At 46.7% G+C, this 19,769-nt stretch overlaps 1 non-coding gene across 1 annotated transcript; it reads left to right on the top strand.

The window, feature by feature from the left end:
- Window positions 1-925: 925 nt before the first annotated feature.
- On the top strand, window positions 926-1,000 carry Trnas-cga (transfer RNA serine (anticodon CGA)). Its single transcript has one exon. It is a non-coding gene; the product is annotated as a tRNA-Ser (tRNA).
- The last annotated feature ends 18,769 nt before the right edge of the window (window positions 1,001-19,769 follow it).

The following is a 19,769-nucleotide window of genomic DNA, read 5'->3' on the forward strand; positions in this document are numbered from 1 at the left end:
GATCGAGAGAAGTTGGTCGGAGAATATCTAAGAGACTGCGTGTTAAGGACGGGACCGGCCCCTGCCAGTGCCGCAACAGAGTGTGGACAAAGAGTGCAGAAGAGCGTGCCCGCACGTTGACGAGTCCGAGGCCACCTTTTGCAGGAGGCAGTGTTAGAGTGTTGTAGCGGACTTTGAAAAGTGCCCCTGCTGACACGAAATAACCAAAGGCTGATTGGATGCAGCGGCCAAGGAGTAACGGCATTGGAAGGATCTGGGCGACCAGTTTAGGGGCGACATACATGTTGACATAGGACACACGTTGGAGTTGGTTTAAGTTACGGTGCACTTGACCGCGGACATGGTGCCGAATCGACTGCAAAAGCCGCCGGTAAGCCAGGGCCACTGTGCGGTGTGTACCCCTAGACCACGGGTCTCATCGTCCCCATATAAAGCACAAATCTTCTGCCGGCATTGTGAGGCGGTTTTCCCCTTGGCATAGTAAAAGAGCTAAAGTTGTTGATTTCGTTAGCTTGTAACCACAGACGCCAGACACAAACATACACTCACAGAGCGAATAGCACGTCAGGTTGTCCACCTCTACGTAGTAGGGGCGGTTAGGCAACTGTGTTACGCAGGTTTGCATCGCGGGTAGAGGGTTTGCAGGAGCTATAGGTGGAAAGCGCGAGCTAAACCAAGAACACGAAGAACACGACGCAGTTGCATCACCACTGGCATTTAAAACAGAGTCTAGTCGTTTCGGAATGGATAAATACAGGTCCTGTATGCAGAATGAGATTTTCACTCTGCAGCAGAGTGTGCGCTGATATGAAACTTCCTGGCAGATTAAAACTGTGTGCCGGACCGAGACTCGAGCTCGGGACCTTTGGAAGGTAGGAGACAAGGTACTGGCAGAAGTAAAGCTGTGAGGACGGGGCGTGAGTCGTGCTTGGGTAGCTCAGTTGGTAGAGCAGTTGCCCGCGAAAGGCAAAGGTCCCGAGTTCGAGTCTCGGTCCGGCACACAGTTTTAATCTGCCAGGAAGTTTCAGGTCCTGTATGGTTTATAAGAAAATCTCATGCCTTTCTTCCTTCAAATCAGTGCCAAATTCAGGTAAAGATGATGGAGGTGGATAGCGATCAAGCAACCTTCCCTCAAAAGGAGGCCACAGAGGCTGAATAATACTGCGATCAGGTTACTGTGGTGGGCAGCGGCATGCGGCAATTCATCCTCGTGTTCTCAAAACCCGTTCTGGATGATGCGAGCTGTGCGGACAGGGGCTCCGTCGTCTTGGAAGACAGCAGCACTGTTCAAGAAGAAGCACCGTACCAAGGAATGGACCTGTGGCCACATAATACTTGGCAGCAATGCAGCCTAGCAGAATAACAATGTGGCCCACGGAATACCACGAAATCGCAGAACTCCCGATTTGTTTCGCTCTAGGGCCGTGTGCCCGACTAGAAGATGGAAACAGTCGAAACAAGACTCATCGAAAAAAAATTGCTTTCTTCCACTGCTTCGTAGTCTACATCTACATCTACATCTACATGACTACTCTGCAATTCACATTTAAATGCTTGGCAGAGGGTTCATCGAACCTCAATCATACTATTTCTCTACCATTCCACTCCCGAACAGCGCGCGGGAAAAACGAACACCTAAACCTTTCTGTTCGAGCTCTGATTTCCTCTTATTTTATTTTGATGATCATTCCTACCTATGTAGGTTGAGCTCGACAAAATATTTTCGCATTCGGAAGAGAAATTTGGTGACAGAAATTCCGTAAATAGATCTCGCCGCGACGAAAAACGTCTTTGCTTTAATGACTTCCATCCCAACTCGCGTATCATATCTGCCACACTCTCTCCCCTATTACGTGATAATACAAAACGAGCTGCCCTTTTTTTGCACCCTTTCGATGTCCTCCGTCTATCCCACCTTGTAAGGATCCCACACCGTGCAGCAATATTCTAACAGAGGACGGACGAGTGTAGTGTAAGCTGTCTCTTTAGTGGACTTGTTGCATCTGCTAAGTGTCCTGCCAATGAAACGCAACCTTTGGCTCGCCTTCTCCACAATATTATCTATGTGGTCTTTCCAGCTGAAGGTGTTCGTAATTTTAACACCCAGGTACTTAGTTGAATTGACAACCTTGAGAATTGTGCTATTTATCGAGTAATCGAATTCCAGCGGATTTCTTTTGGAACTCATGTGGATCACCTCAAACTTTTCGTTATTTAGCGTACCATGTTTTCCTGTCATGGACGCTTGCATCACTGATGAGTGGCTTTCGAATTACCGCTCGTCCCGCAGTGACCTGCTTATGGAACTCCTTTCGTGTTGTTTTGGTGCTGGTAGGGTTCCGAGTGCGACGTTCAGTCTTGTAGTGACTTTTGTAGCTGTCGTCCTCGCAGTCCTCTTCAATGACCGTCCGTCACGATCACTGAACACGCACTTTCGTCCACGTGATTAAGCGGATGACGTTTTCTTCTGCTTTTCCTATAAGCGGTATAAATCTTCGATACGGTGCCTCTTGAAACAACAAACACTTTCGCAACCTTGATTACAGACGCACCTACCTTACGGGTACCGTCAAGTTGGATCGCACTGTGCTCAGACATAGTACGGGAAAACTTTTCTGACCACGACTGACACACGCAACGTATTGAGGACTGTAGTGGGCGTACTGTAAGACCTTCGGTACACACACCATCAGATTATTTGACTTGTCACTCTAACGAAGTAGGCGAGTGTCAGCAATATGTCTCGTGGTCTTATCGTGGCGTGTTTATCTTCTGCCGTTAGGTCAGACGATAGAAATGCCACTTGCACGCTTATAGTAGCAGATTGACGGTGACCACCTTTAAACAGAACTTGATTAATTTTCACACACATTTATTAAAATAATAAAAAGCATAGACATTATGTAACTTGATTCTGGATGCTGTTGACAATTGACAATCTGAAGTTCCTTTGGTCTTGGTACGTTAATTTTATTGTCACATATCTCTGATACTTGACAAAGTGTCTATACATTTATCTTCATGGCTATGTACAGGAATGTGATAATCTTCTTAGGTGTGGACTGAAACTTGACTATAGACTGGTACAGACTAATGCAGAGAAATGCAGACTAACTAATCGGATGTCTGTACACCTTATACACACATTATAATACCTTGCGCGTTCAGGAGAAAAGGTTCTACGTTAGCAGCAATCTCATTGGCTGTGTTACATATTAATACGCGGATCGGCGGAAGCAGAATTTGGTCCGTCTCTAAGGCAGCGCCATCTCGTAGTGCGGAGACGGACGAGCGCTGCGCCTGCGCTGTTGTGCTTAGCGGGGCGCGCTCTAGTGGGAAAGTTGTGTACGCGCTCACTACGTGGAACTATGTACACAACAAGGACATTGTACAGATGCCGTACGTGGTCAAATTCAACAGCTCAGCTTGCACGCTTGGCCAGCAGCATACATTTCTCGCTGTGTTTCCTACACACCGCCAGTAACAGAAAATCTGGCTCGGTTGGTGAAATAGTGGGCATAAAACGGAAACAGCACCTCGGTCAAACACCCATAATCAAACCATCGACGGTATTATTAAAGTTGTAAGCATCTGCTGCTCGTTAAAAATGGATTGGTGGTGTGGGGGGTGTAGTGACTGGAAGTTATATTTACGGAGTTGGGGCGGCAATGACATACTTTATCCCCCACCCTCTTTTCACCAGAAACGGATCTGCGCCTGCCATCGCACTATGACGCTCCAGAAATGGCAGTAGCTGTCTCATTCTCCGCACTCTTGGTCCACGGCGTCGGAAATTCGGTAGTAACTGTGCCGCAGCAGAAGAGATGCTAAAGTGAAGCGAGCAGCTGGCAGGAGCAACAGGTAGCAGCTGCCTGGGTCGGGTGGAGGTGGGGGGACATGTCTTCATCTCGCTCGGTCCACTGCGTCCTGCCAGCCGGCCGCCGCTGCTGCTGCCCTCTACAAGCACGTGGTCAGCGCGATAAGCGATAACGCGCATCTGCCGTCTGCACCGCGTCGCATCGCTGACTAGTCGCGTTCCTGTACACTCTACGTCGCATCTTCTGCACACACACACAATGTCCCTCGTGAATTAATCCATCAAGTGGACACGGCGGATATATCCGTCCGGAGCATCCTGTGGCTGCTAACTCAAAGAATGACAAGTTTCAGGCCAGCAAATACTATTAGTAAATCCTTCCTCCAGAAGATATACTATGTGATTAGAAGTATCCGGACACCCACAAAAACACATTTTTCATATTAGGGGCATTGTGCTGCCACGTAGTGCCAGGTACTCCATATCAGCAACGTCAGGAGTCATTAGACTTCGTGAGAGAGCAGAATGGGGCGCTCCGCGGAACTCACGGACTTCGAACGAGGTCACGTGATTGGGTATCACTTGTGTCATACGTCAGTTCGCGAGACTTCCACACTCCTAAACATCCCTAGGTCCACTGTTTCCGATGTGATAGTGAAGTGGAAGCGTGGAGGAACACGTATAGCTCAAAGGCGTACAGGCCGACCTCGTCTGTTGACTGACAGAGACCGCCGACAGTTGAAGAGGGTCGTAATGTGTAATTGGCAGTCGTCTATCCACACCATCACACAGGAATTCTAAACTGAATCAGGATTCACTGCAAGTACTATGACAGTTAGTCGGTAGGTGAGAAAACTTGGATTTCATGGTCGAGCGGATGCTCACAAGTCACACATTCCGCCAGTAAATGCCGAAGGACGCCTCGCTTGGTGTAAGGCCGGTATTACACTATCAAATTTCTTTGTCCAATATCTTTGTCCAATATCTTTGTCAAAGATTTTTGATAGTGTAATAGGGACTTTGTCAAATGTCGTCCAATATTTGATCAAATCTAGGGCCTCGCTGTATATTTGATCAAAGAAACCGCTTGTCTTCTGTTCACTGCAATGTGACATGTTACCACATAGAGCGCTAGCATCGCTGCAGCGTACTGTCGTCTGTAGTGTTTTTATAACCATTGCCGGTAAATACAGTTGGTGTATGCCGACAACTACAAAATAAATAGAGATGTCTGAAGCTGATGAGGCGCTTTACAACGTGAGGCACCCTGAATACAAAAATAGATTAAGAAGATTGGAGACCTAACCTGATCTAACCTAACCTAACATAACATAACCCTCTCCTGTAGCAAGGAATGGGAGTGTTATAGTGAGCCTGTCTTCGGAAGATGTAGCAGTTCTTAAGTGAATATTGTGCTACAGAAATGTATGCTCATCCATTCTTAAGTAATTGATGTACGACTTGACGTCTTCCACTAACAAGTTTTGTTGAATGCTTTTATCGTGTCGTCGTAAAACCCACGGCTTCACCCAGATTAGATTAGTTTTTCGTTCCATAGATCCGTGCTGAGGATAGCCTCGTGGATGTGGAACATGTCGATTTTTTTAAGCTGAAATAACAATACTAATAGAGTGAATAAATACAATACATCATTTGTTTCTATTAAAAATTTCGCCAATGGAGTAGAAGGAGTTGGCCAGTAGTAAGTCTTTCAGGCTCCTTTTAAACTGATTTTATTTCTAACTAAATTTTTTATGTTTCCTGGCAAATTATTGAAGATGAGTGTTCCTGAGCAGTGGACCCCTTTTTGAACTAAAGTAAGTTGGTTGGTTTGTGGGATTAAAGGGACCAGACTGCGATGGTCATCGGTCCCTTTTTCCAAATACTAAAAACACCCACAGAGAATAAAAACGAATAACAGAATATATCACAGACCCTTTTAAGTCCTTATGCAGATCATTTTTGTTCCTGGTATTGTATGTATGAACTGAGTTGTTTGTTGGGAAAAAAGATATATTATTTACGACAAATTTCATTAAGAAGTAAATATACTGAGAGGCAGTAGTTAGTATACCCAGTTCTTTGAAGAGGTTTTTGCAGGAGGTCCGTGAATTTACTCCACAGATAATACGTATTACACGCTTTTGGACCTTGAAAACTTGTTTGACTTCAAGATTTACCCCAAAATATTATCCCATATGACATTATGGAATGAAAGTATGCAAGCTTTTTCATTTTTATGTTTCCTATGTCTGCTAACACTCGAATTGCAAATACAGATTTGTTAAGGCCTTTCTGCAGTTCTGTGGTGTGCTCCTCCCAACTGAATTTATTATCAAGTTGTAATCCCAGGACTTTTAAGACTGTCAACCTCGTATGTATGGTTCCATTTTTCCCCCACTTCTTTTCCGCATGTGCACACAATGCAATTGGAGTACGTAGAACTGCTGCGGTTAGTAACAAGTTGTTGTCAGCCATCTTGAACTTTGACGAAAAATTTGATGACAGTGTAATACCCCCTCTAGCGCTACGTCAAAGATCTTTGTCAAATATATTGGACGGAATATTGGATCACATCTTTGATCAAATCTTTGACAAAGAAATTTGATAGTGTAATACCGGCCTAAGGAGCGTAGACGTCGGACGACTCAACAGTGGAATAATGTTTTGTGGAGTGACGAATCGCGGTACACAATGTGGCGATCCGATGGCAGGGTGTGGGTATGCCGAATGCCCAGTGAACGCCATCTGCCAGCGTGTGTAGTGCCGACAGAAAAATTCGGAGGTGGTGGTGTTCTGGTGTGGTCGTGTTTTTCATGGAGGGGGCTTCCACCCCTTGTTGTTTTGCATGGCGGAATGACAACACCACGACAATAACATCCCTGCAATGGACTGGCCTGCACAGAGCACTGACCTGAATCCTATAGGACTCCTATGGGATGTTTTGGAACACCTACTTCGTGCTAGATGTTACCGACCTACATTGATACCTCTCCTCAGTGCAGAACTCCGTGAAGAATGGCCTGCCATTCCCCAAGAAACCTTCGAGCACCTGATTGAACGTATGCCTGCTAGAGTGGACGCTGTCATCAAGGCTAAGGGTGGGCCAACACCTTGTTGAATCCAGCCTTACCGGTGGAGAGCGCCACGAACTTGTAAGTCATTTCTAGCCAGGTGTCCGGATACTTTTGTTCACATAGTGTATTATTCCGCACCACACAGGGTGAATTTTGTGTAAGCTTTCTGGATATACAATGTGTCCTATTTATCTTAACCATGTTACATAACTTTTCGCCGAAAACAAAAATAAAAAATTTACCAGGCAAATATTAGGTAACTACCGGGGGGGGGGGGGGGGGCATTAGTTACCATGACTGTCTTTCTTGTAACTTTTTTGTTTGCAAAGATGTGACCAGAAGTACGTATTTTTTGCAGCCTATATTACTTTTGTTCGGTAGTCAATTTCCTCTCCTCAAGACCTGTCAAAGACGTATCACAGGGTACCATTCACGTAAACATGACATTACTACAAACGTAACATAAAACTGACTGTTAATCTCCTGTGCTACCATACGGAGCAGGTGTCCGCTTTAACGTAATTCATCTACGCCCTGGAATTAACAGCAAATAAACAGAAACACGCATGACTGCAGTTACTGTTCGGCTTACATTCTCCGTAGACGAGAAGCATTAATACCTGATCTTCTTTGGTATGCTCTGTACTCACACAAACCTTCAACTGAAGACGTTTTGCTGAATGACCTGTGTACAGTTTGCTTGAGTGGACGAGTTACGTTACCCCACGTTGGTTGGTTGGTTGGTTTTGCGGACGGGGCGAAAAGCGAGGTCATGGTCACTTCGGATTAGGGAAGGATGGGGAAGGAAATCAGCTGTGCCCATTCGTAGGAACAGCCCCGGTATTTGTCTGAAGCGATTTAGGGAAATCGCGGAAAGCCTAAATCCAGATGGAGGTGGGTTTGAACCATCGTCCTCCCGAATGCGAGTCCAGTGTGCTAACCAGTGCGCAGTCTCGCTCGGTACATTGTCCCAGGCTTACTGCACTTAAAGCTAGTGCAAAACGGGCAAAGTCAGTTTTACTCTTCGTTTTTAATAACGTCATGTTATGTGAATGGTACACTGTGATATGTTTTCGAACGAGGGTTGAGTAGAGGGACTAGAGTACCGAAAGAAAATGTAGTGTGCTATTTAAAATGGACGTATGCTGTTCATATGTCCGTTATGAACGAAGTTACAAGAAAGGCAACAGTGCTGGTTGATGCATCTCTTGTAGCTAAACAAAATTTAGTTGACATATTTTTTATTTTGCTTTTGGACAAAACGTTATATGTTGAGGTCAAAATAAATACATGGGACTCCCTGTCTTTAGATTCCAATATTTATGCTAGTAAGGGCACGTATCATGGCAGTCGTTATCCTGAAGAGAACTTCTTTATTTGTCTTTGAACTTGGTCATGAGTTTACTGGAAAAGATTTTTGCGTTTATTTCAACTGGTGTGCTATATAATCTCGTTTCCAATGACAGCTGCGAGTTACTTAAATTATCGTGAATTGAATGGTAGTAGCACAGGCCTACGAATCAATGAAATCAATCTGCCATTTTCCACGTCACTGTCGATTTTCCCCGGGCAGCTGGAACCACCGATAGCCTGTCTCAGTTGACGACTGTCCAATGGTGCGGGCACAACAGATTTCACGAGAAACATTATTTAATGCGTAAAATATACAAATTGACGAAAAGTGACAGAAGTCCCAAGGCCGCTACTTTCGAATTCAAGCCACAGCAGTACCGGCGCGTGGAAACACTGATAGCGCCTGCATTCGCAGGACTGGTGCCACAGCAGGGCAGGGTGACCAATCTGAGCACCGGTATGCCGAGCTGCCCCCTCCGACGAAAGCAATGGGAACGGTTTGCATTGCCACCGCCAATCAAGTTGGCTACAGTGGTACTTTTCTACCGGAGATGACACTCTGCTGCGTTGCGCCCGGGGTTACAAAAGTGCTGAGAGAAGCTCTCTCAGATCCATTCCGTTGGCGCTGTCAGTCATCTTCACTTCGTAACTACCAGAAATACTTTGCAAAAACAGACATAATGTCTTATGGGATAAAAGCAATCAGTGATTTTATAATGTTACTTAAAATCCGTCTTGATTGCAAATTTTTTATTCATACGACCGGTTTCGGTTCATTCAGAACCATCTTCAGATCTGATATTTCAGTTACAGGAGTAACCCGTCCAAATCCAGCAACTTTCACATGCTACGTCAATTGTGACCGTAGCATGTGAAAGTTGCTGGATTTGGACGGGTTACTCCTGAAACTGAAATATCAGGTCTGAAGATGATTTTGAATGAACCGAAACCGGTCATATGAATAAAAAATTTTCAATCAAGACGGATTTTAAGTAACATTATACCAGAAATACGGTAGTTGCTGCCATTTCGCGATACATGTGTTGATTCAGATCATCTTTCAAGCAACCATGTGTTGACTCAATTTTAGTGCAGAGTTTTCGCGGTAGAACTCTCGTGGTATCTTCGACCGTGATTAAGACGAAAAAAATGCTATTTGCACGGTGAGTAAACAGCCGTCGACGATGTTAAGCCGTAGACTTTGTCGCGCTGCTCCTGTCTGCGTCTTAGTACACTACTGGCCATTAAAATTGCTACACCAAGAAAAAATGCATATGAAAAACGGGTATTCATTGGACAAATATATTATACTAGAACTGACATGTGTTTTCATTTTCACGAAATTTGGGTGCATAGATCCTGAGAAATCAGTACCCAGAACACCCACTTCTGGTCGTAATATCGGCCTTGATACGCCTGGGCATTGAGTCAAACAGAGCTAGGATGGCGTGTACAGGTACAGCTGCACATGCAGCTTCAACACGATACCACAGTTCATCAAGAGTAGTGACTGGCGTATTGTGACGAGCGAGTTGCTCGGTCACCATTGACCAGACGGTGACATATCTGGAGAATGTGCCAGCCAGGGCATCAGTCGAACATTTTCTGTATCCAGAAAGGCCTGTACAGGACCTGCAACATGCGGTCGTGCATTATCCTGCTGAAACGTAGGGTTTCGCAGGGATCGAATGAAGGGTAGAGCCACGGGTCGTAACACATCTGAAATGTAACGTCCACTGTTCAAAGTGCCGTCAATGCGAACAAGAGGTGACCGAGACGTGTAACCAATGGCACCCCATACAATCACGCCGGGTGATACGCCAGTATGTCGATGACGAATACACGCTTCCAATGGGCGTTCACCGTGATGTTGCCAAACACGGATGCGACCATCGTGATGCTGTAAACAGAACCTGGATTCATCCGAAAAAATGACGTTTTGTCATTCGTGCACCCAGGTTCGTCGTTGAGTACACCATCGCAGGTGCTCCTGTCTGTGATGCAGCGTCAGGGGTAATCGCAGCTATGGTCTCCGAGCTGATAGTCTATGCTGCTACAAACGTCGTCGAACTGTTCGTGGAGATGGTTGTTATCTTGCAAACGTCCCCATCTGTTGACTCAGGGATTGAGGCGTGGCTGCACGATCCGTTACAGCCATGTGGATAAGATGCCTGTCATCTCGACTGCTAGTGTTACGAGGCCGTTGGGGATCCAGCACGGTGTTCCGTATAACCCTCCTGAACCCACCGATTCCATATTCTGCTAACAGTCATTGGATCTCGACCTACGCGAGCAGCAATGTCGCGATACAATAAACCGCAATGGCGATACGCTTTATCAAAGTCGGAAACGTAATGTTACGCATTTGTCCTCCTTACACGAGGCATCACAACAACGTTTCGCCAGGCAACGCCGGTCAAGTGCTGTTTGTGTATGAGAAATCGGTTGGAAACTTTCCTTATATCAGCACGTTGTAGGTGTCGCCACCGGCGCCAACCTTGTGTGAATGCTCTGAAAAGCTAATCATTTGCATATCACAGCATCTTCTTCCTGTCGGTTAAATTTCGCGTCCGTAGCACATTTTCGTGGTCAGCAATTTTAATGGCCAGTAGTGTATTACGTGACTCCTCGTGGCTCACTGGTTTCGTTCGTGAGCCTCAGTTCCCATGATTCATCTCAGTGTTTGCCGATTATCGCTCTTTCATGACAAAACCGAGTTATTGTTGTTTCTATATCTGCTCTATGTACTTTTACGTAGGTTGACACGAAGGAAGATGGCGGCTCGTCATACAGGCTTTAATTGTGCGCTACATAAATCCAATTCTTTGTGAACAGAAAATCTGGCATTCATGTGTTTTTATCCATAATATACTTGCTTTAATTACGGTTCTCTGACTGTTATTGCTCTGCAGGTTCCCCCTGTCCCCTTCGTTAGTCATGTAATTTATCTCGGCAAAAGAGTTCCCTGCTGATGTCTCCAAGGTCCAGGACACTGAAGATTAGTAATGAGATCGTTGTTATCTGGTTCTAGGGCAGAATCTCTCATTTACAAAGTTTGGAAGGTAGGAGACGAGATACTGGCAGAAGTGAGGCTGTGAGGACGGGGCGTGAGTCGTGCTTGGGTAGCTCAGGTGGTAGAGCACTTGCCAGCGAAGTCCATCTCTGCCCCTTATGCAAGCTGGTATTCGCCTTGGCACTGCTTTAAGCAGTCGTTGGATCCCCTTTTGAGGGATATGGTAGCAAATTATGTCCTTTGGGCGCGTTAGCTAGTCAAACTGCCGTGCTGGTTTGGAGGCCCTGCCATTAATGCTTCTAACGTTCTGAGTTTGGTAGAGATCCGGCAACCTTGTTGGCCGAGGTAGGGTTTGGAAAGCACGAAAACGACCTGTAGGAACACTTAACACTCGCAGTGTGAGGCAGGGGCAGGGGGTGGCGGGCTTCTCTTGCTGAAATGTTAAGTCCAGGATGGTTTGCATTGAACGCCAACAAAACCGGGTGTAGAGTATCGTTGACGCACCGCTGTGTTGTAAGGATGCCGCGGATGACAGTCAACAGTGGCATCCGGCTGTGAAAAGAAACGACACCACAGACCATTACTCCTGGTTGGCGGTCGTCCGGTTGAAACCCCACTGGTGTCTGGGTGGTCTCCAGCAGTGTGCGATTTGCAGGGGGGGGGGGGATGGGGGCGATTTCCCCTCCTCTGCATCACATCATCCCCTCCTCAGGTTCTAGTTTATGCATCCCAACCTGGGATTTCCCACGCACTGGAGTAAAACTTTACATATAATTTAAATTTGTGGAGCCGAACACTGGAGCCGAACACTGGAGCTCTACCACTTGCCCGCGAAAGGCAAAGGTCCCAAGTCCGAGTCTCGGTCGGTGCACACAGTTTTAATCTGCCAGGAAGTTTCACTATTAATATGTTCGCTTATTAATTTTGAAAAAGTGTTACGTAGTAGGTAACATTTCGAAACATTTAGAACTAAATGACAAGACGACGCACGCCACATTTCCGTAGCATGCCACAATGTTGCATGACGTCGCCCCAGCGTAAACGAGGCTTTCTAAGCCAGGTCCGTATTGTATGGTGGATATGATGTGTTGCGTACGAAAAACTAAAACCTTCAATCAGATCCGAACGTCGTGGAAAACTGTGAAGAGGTGTCATCCTGCAGCAAGATAACGCTCGCCCACATTCTGCCAAACGGACAGCCGACGCAATGAAGGAGTTGAGATTCGGGGTGCTGGAACATCCACCATACAGTCCAGACCTGGCTCCAAGCGACTTCCACATGTTTGGTGTGGTGTCACCGCCAGACACCACACTTGCTGGGTGGTAGCCTTTAAATCGGCCGCCGGCCGGAGTGGCCGAGCGATTAAAGGCGCTACAGTCTGGAACCGCACGACCGCTACGGTCGCAGGTTCGAATCGTGCCTCGGGCATGGATGTGTGTGATGTCCTTAGGTTAGTTAGGTTTAAGTAGTTCTAAGTTCTACGGGACTTACGACCACAGCAGTTGAGTCCCATAGTGCTCAGAGCCATTTGAACCATTTGAACTTTAAATCGGCCGCGGTCCGTTAGTATACGTCGGACGCGCGTGTCGCCACTATCAGTGATTGCAGACCGAGCGCCGCCACACGGCAGGTCTAGAGACACTTCCTAGCACTCGCCCCAGTTGTACAGCCGAATTTGCTAGTGATGGTTCACTGACAAATTACGCTCTCATTTGCCGAGACGATAGTTAGCATAGCCTTCAGCTACGTCATTTGCTACGACCTAGCAAGGCGCCATTACCAGTTACTATTGATGCTGTAAAACATGTACCGTCAAGAGCGATGTTCACCAATTATGAATTAAAGTTAAGTATTCCAGTAGTTACGTACGTTCTTTGCTACTATAAAGTCCTTGTCCTGTTCCAGACCTCACGCCAGCCTGCGTGAGCTTAAACGCGTGCCTTTCGGCTTCCTCCTAGTGGATTGGCTGTCTTGCCAGTCCACAACATTTGGACCCTTAACGGAAGCATTACAGGGAAGAAGATTTGAAAGTGATGAAGACGTCATTGCTGCTGTGCAAAATTGGTTACAGATGCAACCGATGAACGTATTTTCTGATCAAATAAAAACACTCATAAAACGTCGGGAAAACTGCATTGAAGTCCAGGGTGGTTACGTAGAAAAATAACGCATGTTTCAGTTTTCTATCATCAGCATAAGTACAGCTTTTCACAAATGTGCCTTTACTTTTTGAATTCCCGTCGTATACCTGTATGTATATGATTTTGTAAATAAGCTTCACCTATAATATAGTTGTAAGATGTGACAAGGGATGGCTTTTCTGATAGTGCATACGCGTGAATAGTGAGTTTCGGCATTAACATCTATTTATAAATAACTGTTTAACCATGGGTAACGCCACGGTCAAAGCTTGTAACATATATAATTGTACTAACCCCCTAAGACATCCCCCCCACTGGCAAAACCACAAATCGCACACTGGTTCAAAATGGTTCAAATGGCTCTGAGCACTATGGGACTCAACTGCTGAGGTCATTAGTCCCCTAGAACTTAGAACTAGTTAAACCTAACTAACCTAAGGACATCACAAACATCCATGCCCGAGGCAGGATTCGAACCTGCGACCGTAGCGGTCTTGCGGTTCCAGACTGCAGCGCCTTTAACCGCACGGCCACTTCGGCCGGCCGCACACTGGTCTCCAGACACGTCTTCGGTCTGGAATCCCATTTGCAGCAGCAGATTTGTCTTCAGTGATGAGTACCGCTTCGAAATGAGCCCCAATCACCAGCTACCTCCTCAACAGCGATGGGATAGCAGCCTCACTTTCGCCCACCATACGGCCCCACATCCAGGAGTCATGGTCTCGGCCTCGATTTCATTTCACAGCAGGACCTCTTTGGTTGTCATCCGCCGCATCCTTACAGCACAGTGGTACGTCGACAATATTCTACGCTGCGGTTTTTGCCCTTAATGGCGAGCCATCCAGGGCTTACATTTCAGCAAGATAATGTTCTCCCGCACACGGCGACCGTTTCTACTGCTTGTCTTTGAGCTTGCCAAACGTTACCTTGGCCAGTAAGACCGTCGGATCGCTGCACAGTGCATAACGTTTGTAGCATTGTGGACGGGGCCCTCCAGCCTTCTCGACGATATTGACGCTCCATTTGGACAGAATCCGGCACGACATCCAAGGACATCCAACAGGTCTGTCAAACAATATGAAGCCGAGTAACTGCTTGCATATGGGTCAGAGGTGTGGCAATGCGCTATTGACTTACTCAATTTGCGAAGCTCTTTCTCTTGAACAAACCATCCAAGTTTTCTGAAATTGTAAATACACTCCTGGAAATTGAAATAAGAACACCGTGAATTCATCGTCCCAGGAAGGGGAAACTTTATTGACACATTCCTGGGGTCAGATACATCACATGATCACACTGACAGAACCACAGGCACATAGACACAGGCAACAGAGCATGCACAATGTCGGCACTAGTACAGTGTATATCCACATTTCGCAGCAATGCAGGCTGCTATTCTCCCATGGAGACGATCGTAGAGATGCTGGATGTAGTCCTGTGGAACGGCTTGGCATGCCATTTCCACCTGGTGCCTCAGTTGGACCAGCGTTCGTGCTGGACGTGCAGACCGCGTGAGACGACGCTTCATCCAGTCCCAAACATGCTCAATGGGGGACAGATCCGGAGATCTTGCTGGCCAGGGTAGTTGACTTACACCTTCTAGAGCACGTTGGGTGGCACGGGATACATGCGGACGTGCACTGTCCTGTTGGAACAGCAAGTTCCCTTGCCGCTCTAGGAATGGTAGAACGATGGGTTCGATGACGGTTTGGATGTACCGTGCACTATTCAGTGTCCCCTCGACGATCACCAGTGGTGTACGGCCAGTGTAGGAGATCGCTCCCCACACCATGATGCCGGGTGTTGGCCCTGTGTACCTCGGTCGTATGCAGTCCTGATTGTGGCGCTCACCTGCACGGCGCCAAACACGCATACGACCATCATTGGCACCAAGGCAGAAGCGACTCTCATCGCTGAAGACGACACGTCTCCATTCGTCCCTCCATTCACGCCTGTCGCGACACCACTGGAGGCGGGCTGCACGATGTTGGGGCGTGAGCGGAAGACGGCCTAACGGTGTGCGGGACCGTAGCCCAGCTTCATGGAGACGGTTGCGAATGGTCCTCGCCGATACCCCAGGAGCAACAGTGTCCCTAATTTGCTGGGAAGTGGCGGTGCGGTCCCCTACGGCACTGCGTAGGATCCTACGGTCTTGGCGTGCATCCGTGCGTCGCTGCGGTCCGGTCCCAGGTCGACGGGCACGTGCACCTTCCGCCGACCACTGGCGACAACATCGATGTACTGTGGAGACCTCACGCCCCACGTGTTGAGCAATTCGGCGGTACGTTCACCCGGCCTCCCGCATGCCCACTATACGCCCTCGCTCAAAGTCCGTCAACTGCACATACGGTTCACGTCCACGCTATCGCGGCATGCTACCAGTGTTAAAGACTGCGATGGAGCTCCGTATGCCACGGCAAACTGGCTGACACTGACGGCGGCGGTGCACAAATGCTGCGCAGCTAGCGCCATTCGACGGCCAACACCGCGGTTCCTGGTGTGTCCGCTGTGCCGTGCGTGTGATCATTGCTTGTACAGCCCTCTCGCAGTGTCCGGAGCAAGTATGGTGGGTCTGACACACCGGTGTCAATGTGTTCTTTTTTCCATTTCCAGGAGTGTATTTGATTGTCAGTACATGTACGTCACATCTACCGATTTTCATACTATTCGGATAATTTCTTCGGGGTGGTACCACACAGCCACAACATTGGCTGTTAATGGCTACAGGGGGCGGAAATGGAGGTATCCGGTGGTGAGCACAGCATGAGGCTACGGAGCGTGGTTGAACTGCTTTGTCGACGAGTAACTCACAACGGCGTTACAGTGCTAGTGGTATTGATACAAAGCAGAGCAATGGCACCGATAAGCAAAGCAAACATTGCATTATATCTACAAAAACCGTTGCCGAAGTTGGCATTTCGTCAGAAAGGAACCCAAGGAATTCCAAAAATTGAAAAAGAAGTGGTGGATCAAATATTAGCGTTTCTCCGGACGAGTCCGTGGAAAGTATGGTGTCGTATGCGACCACCTGTGAGGACAATGTACATGAGGAGTACAATGATGGCGATACGTGTTTAATAAAAGTGATACTGAAACAGGTGTCGAGCCTTGTAGTTCGCCGGCCAGTGTGGCCGAGCGGTTCTAGGCGCTTCAGTCTGGAGCCGCGCGACCGCACCGGCCGCAGGTTCGCATCCTACCTCGGGCATGGATGTGTGTGATGTCCTTAGGTTAGTTAGGTTTAAGTAGTTCTAAGTTCTAGGGGACTGATAACCTCAGAAGTTATGTCCCTCAGTGCTCCGAGCCATTTGAACCATTTTGAACCTTGTAGTTCAACATCCTTGTCCCACACGCAGCCAAAACTCCCGTCTCCAGTGAATCGAGGCAAGGGATAATCATTGTTCAAGTAGCGGGTACTAAACATAGTTACATACATGGAAGATCATCCGCAGCTTAGTAAAAAAACAGTTATGAACAGAATTCGAATAAGTCTGCAGTAATACGATCGTGTAGTGCATACGAAAAGTTATGGATATTCAAGGGAGGTTGACACACAGTCAACACGGGTTTAGAAAACATCGTTCCTGCGAAACACAACTGGCTCTTTATTCAAATGAAGTGTTGAGTGCTATTAACAAGGGATTTCAGATCGATTCCGTATTTCCGGATTTCCGGAAGGCTTTTGACACCGTATCGCACAAGCGGCTCGTAGTGAAATTGCGTGCTTATGGAATATCGTCTCAGATATGTGACTGGATCTGTGATTTCCTGTCAGCGAGGTAATGATTGTAGTAATTGACGGAAGGTCATCGAGTAAAACAGAAGTGATTTCTGCCGTTCCCGAAGGTAGTGTTGTTGGCCCTTTGCTGTTCCTTATATATATAAACGATTTGGGAGACAATTTGAGCAGCCGTCTTCGGTTGTTTGCAGATGACGCTGTCGTTTATCGACTAATAACGTTATCAGAAGATCAAAACAAACTGCAAAACGATTTAGAAGAAATATCGGAATGGTGCGAAAAGTGGCAGTTGACCTTAAATAACGAAAAGTGTGAGGTCATCCACATGAGTGCTAAAAAGAACGCGTTAAACTTCGATTACACGATAAATCAGTCTAATCTAAAAGGCGTAACTTCAACTAAATACGTAGGAATTACAATTACGAACAATTTAAATTGGAAGGAACACACAGAAAATGTTGTGGGGAAGGCTAACCAAAGACTGCGTTTCATTGTCAGGACACTTTGAAAATGTAACAGACCTACTAAGGAGACTGCCTACACTACGCTTGTCTGTCCTCTTTTAGAATACTGCTGCGCGGTGTGGGATCCTTACCAGATAGGACTGACTGAGTACATCGAAAAAGTTCAAAGAAAGGCAGCACGTTTTGAATTATCGCGAAATATGGGAGAGAGTGTCACAGAAATGATACAGGATTTGGGATGGACACCATTAAAAGAAAGGCGTTTTTCGTTGCGACGGAATCTTCTCACAAAATTCCAATCACCAACTTTCTCCTCCGAATGCGAAAATATTTTGTTGACACCGACTTACATAGGGAGGAACGATCACGAAGATAAAATAAGGGAAATCAGAGCTCGTACGGAAAGATATAGGTGTTCATTCTTTCCGCGCGCTATACGAGATCGGAATAATAGAGAATTGTGAAGGTGGTTCGATGAACTCTCTGCCAGGCAGTTAAATGTGATTTGCAGAGTATCCATCTAGATGTAGATGCATTTGTTGCAAAAACTGGTGTTTTCGCGTTTCAAGGATGCTCCTCCACACAAATTACAGGATGTGCATGATAGTGACCTACTACTCTATGCGCATCAAATTGCGGGCGACACAGTTTGCAGTCATTCCAAGGGAAGCAGTGGATAGTTGTATAACTTCAAGCAGCGCTACAGAATGAAACACGTAAGATAACGAAATTTGAAGTTGACGATGCAAAGAAAGCTGCAGAACCGGCCCGAAAATTTTCAGATGGAATGAACAAACTTTTCCTGTCGTTGAATCAGGAATTTGTTTTGAACTCCGACCAGTCAGATTTTGAAGAGGAAATATATATGAAAGGAATCGTGGAAATCAAAGGCACCACGAGAATTGTATCAAGATCAACTAACCTCAATGCCTTAACGCATTCGTATACAATTGTGCCGACTGTTAATCTGGATAGTAAATAGGTTGGAAAGTTATTTATAGTGCTGCGAGAAGTTCGAGATGCTCTGCACTCTTCGATTCTTACAAGGCCGATAGGGAAATTTTACGTCACAGCAAGCAACAGCGGGAAAATGGGTGTAAGACAAACTACAACTATGGTATGTGATGTGTCGGCAGACGTGCCGACACTGTTTGTAGAGGAGGAGGCCGAAATGCACGCGTCAACTCACGCCGGCTTGCGTTAAGTCTCAAACAGGATACGTAATGAATGCTATAAAGAAAAGTACGTAGCTGCTGGAATACTTAACTTTAATTCATCATTTGTATACAGCATTCTTAATGATACAAGTGAGACTCTCTAGAAATGGTTAATGGCGCCTTGCTAGGTCGTAGCCATGGACTTAGCTGAAGGCTATTCTAACTGTCTCTCGGCAAATGAGAGAAAGGCTTCGTCAGTGTAGTCGCTAGCAAAGTCGTCCGTACAACTGGGCGAGTGCTCGTCCGTCTCTCAAGACCTGCCGTGTGGTGGCGCTCGGTCAGTGGCGACACGCGGGTCCTACGTGTACTAATGGACCGCGGCCGATTTAAAGCTACCACCTAGCAAGTGTGGTGTCTGGCGGTGACACCACAGTATGAGTACTGCGTCCGGCCCGTAGCTGGTCAAACTAACTTGCTTTTGCTTGATTCCTGGACCGTGGGTAAAAATCGTATTCCGTTAGAGAGAACTATCCTTTTTGAAAAGTTTATACCTCCTGGAACTACTGGACAAATTCAGCTTCTGGACGTTTTTTTTCTCGTATCTGTGAAATACACAATCGTACTATCTACGGCTACGCCTTAAAGGACAGCCAGTGTCACGATAAGCTCCACGACGTACAGTTTCGGCTTCGGTCGCATGCCATCATGATCCATCAGTTCTCATGACCCAGTTACAGCTATATGATTCCCTATTTTCTTTACGAGTGGGTAGCTAGCTGAACGTCCTGCACGGTTTTTGACTCCCAAAGTGGATCGCCTTCGATCTTGATGGTGCGAAACTTTGTGATCACCGTAGCGCGCTATTTTTCATTCGGTGTAATACGTACATCTCATAAAAGGTTGATCTCTGCACCTCCCAGACACTCATTCGTTTTCGCCCTCCTGAAGCACATGGTGAGATGATGCTAATATGACACTTTCAAAAGTACTAAAAATTGAACTCGCGACCT

This window comes from Schistocerca cancellata, chromosome 8 (assembly GCF_023864275.1).
Source record: "Schistocerca cancellata isolate TAMUIC-IGC-003103 chromosome 8, iqSchCanc2.1, whole genome shotgun sequence".
NCBI lineage: Eukaryota > Metazoa > Arthropoda > Insecta > Orthoptera > Acrididae > Schistocerca > Schistocerca cancellata.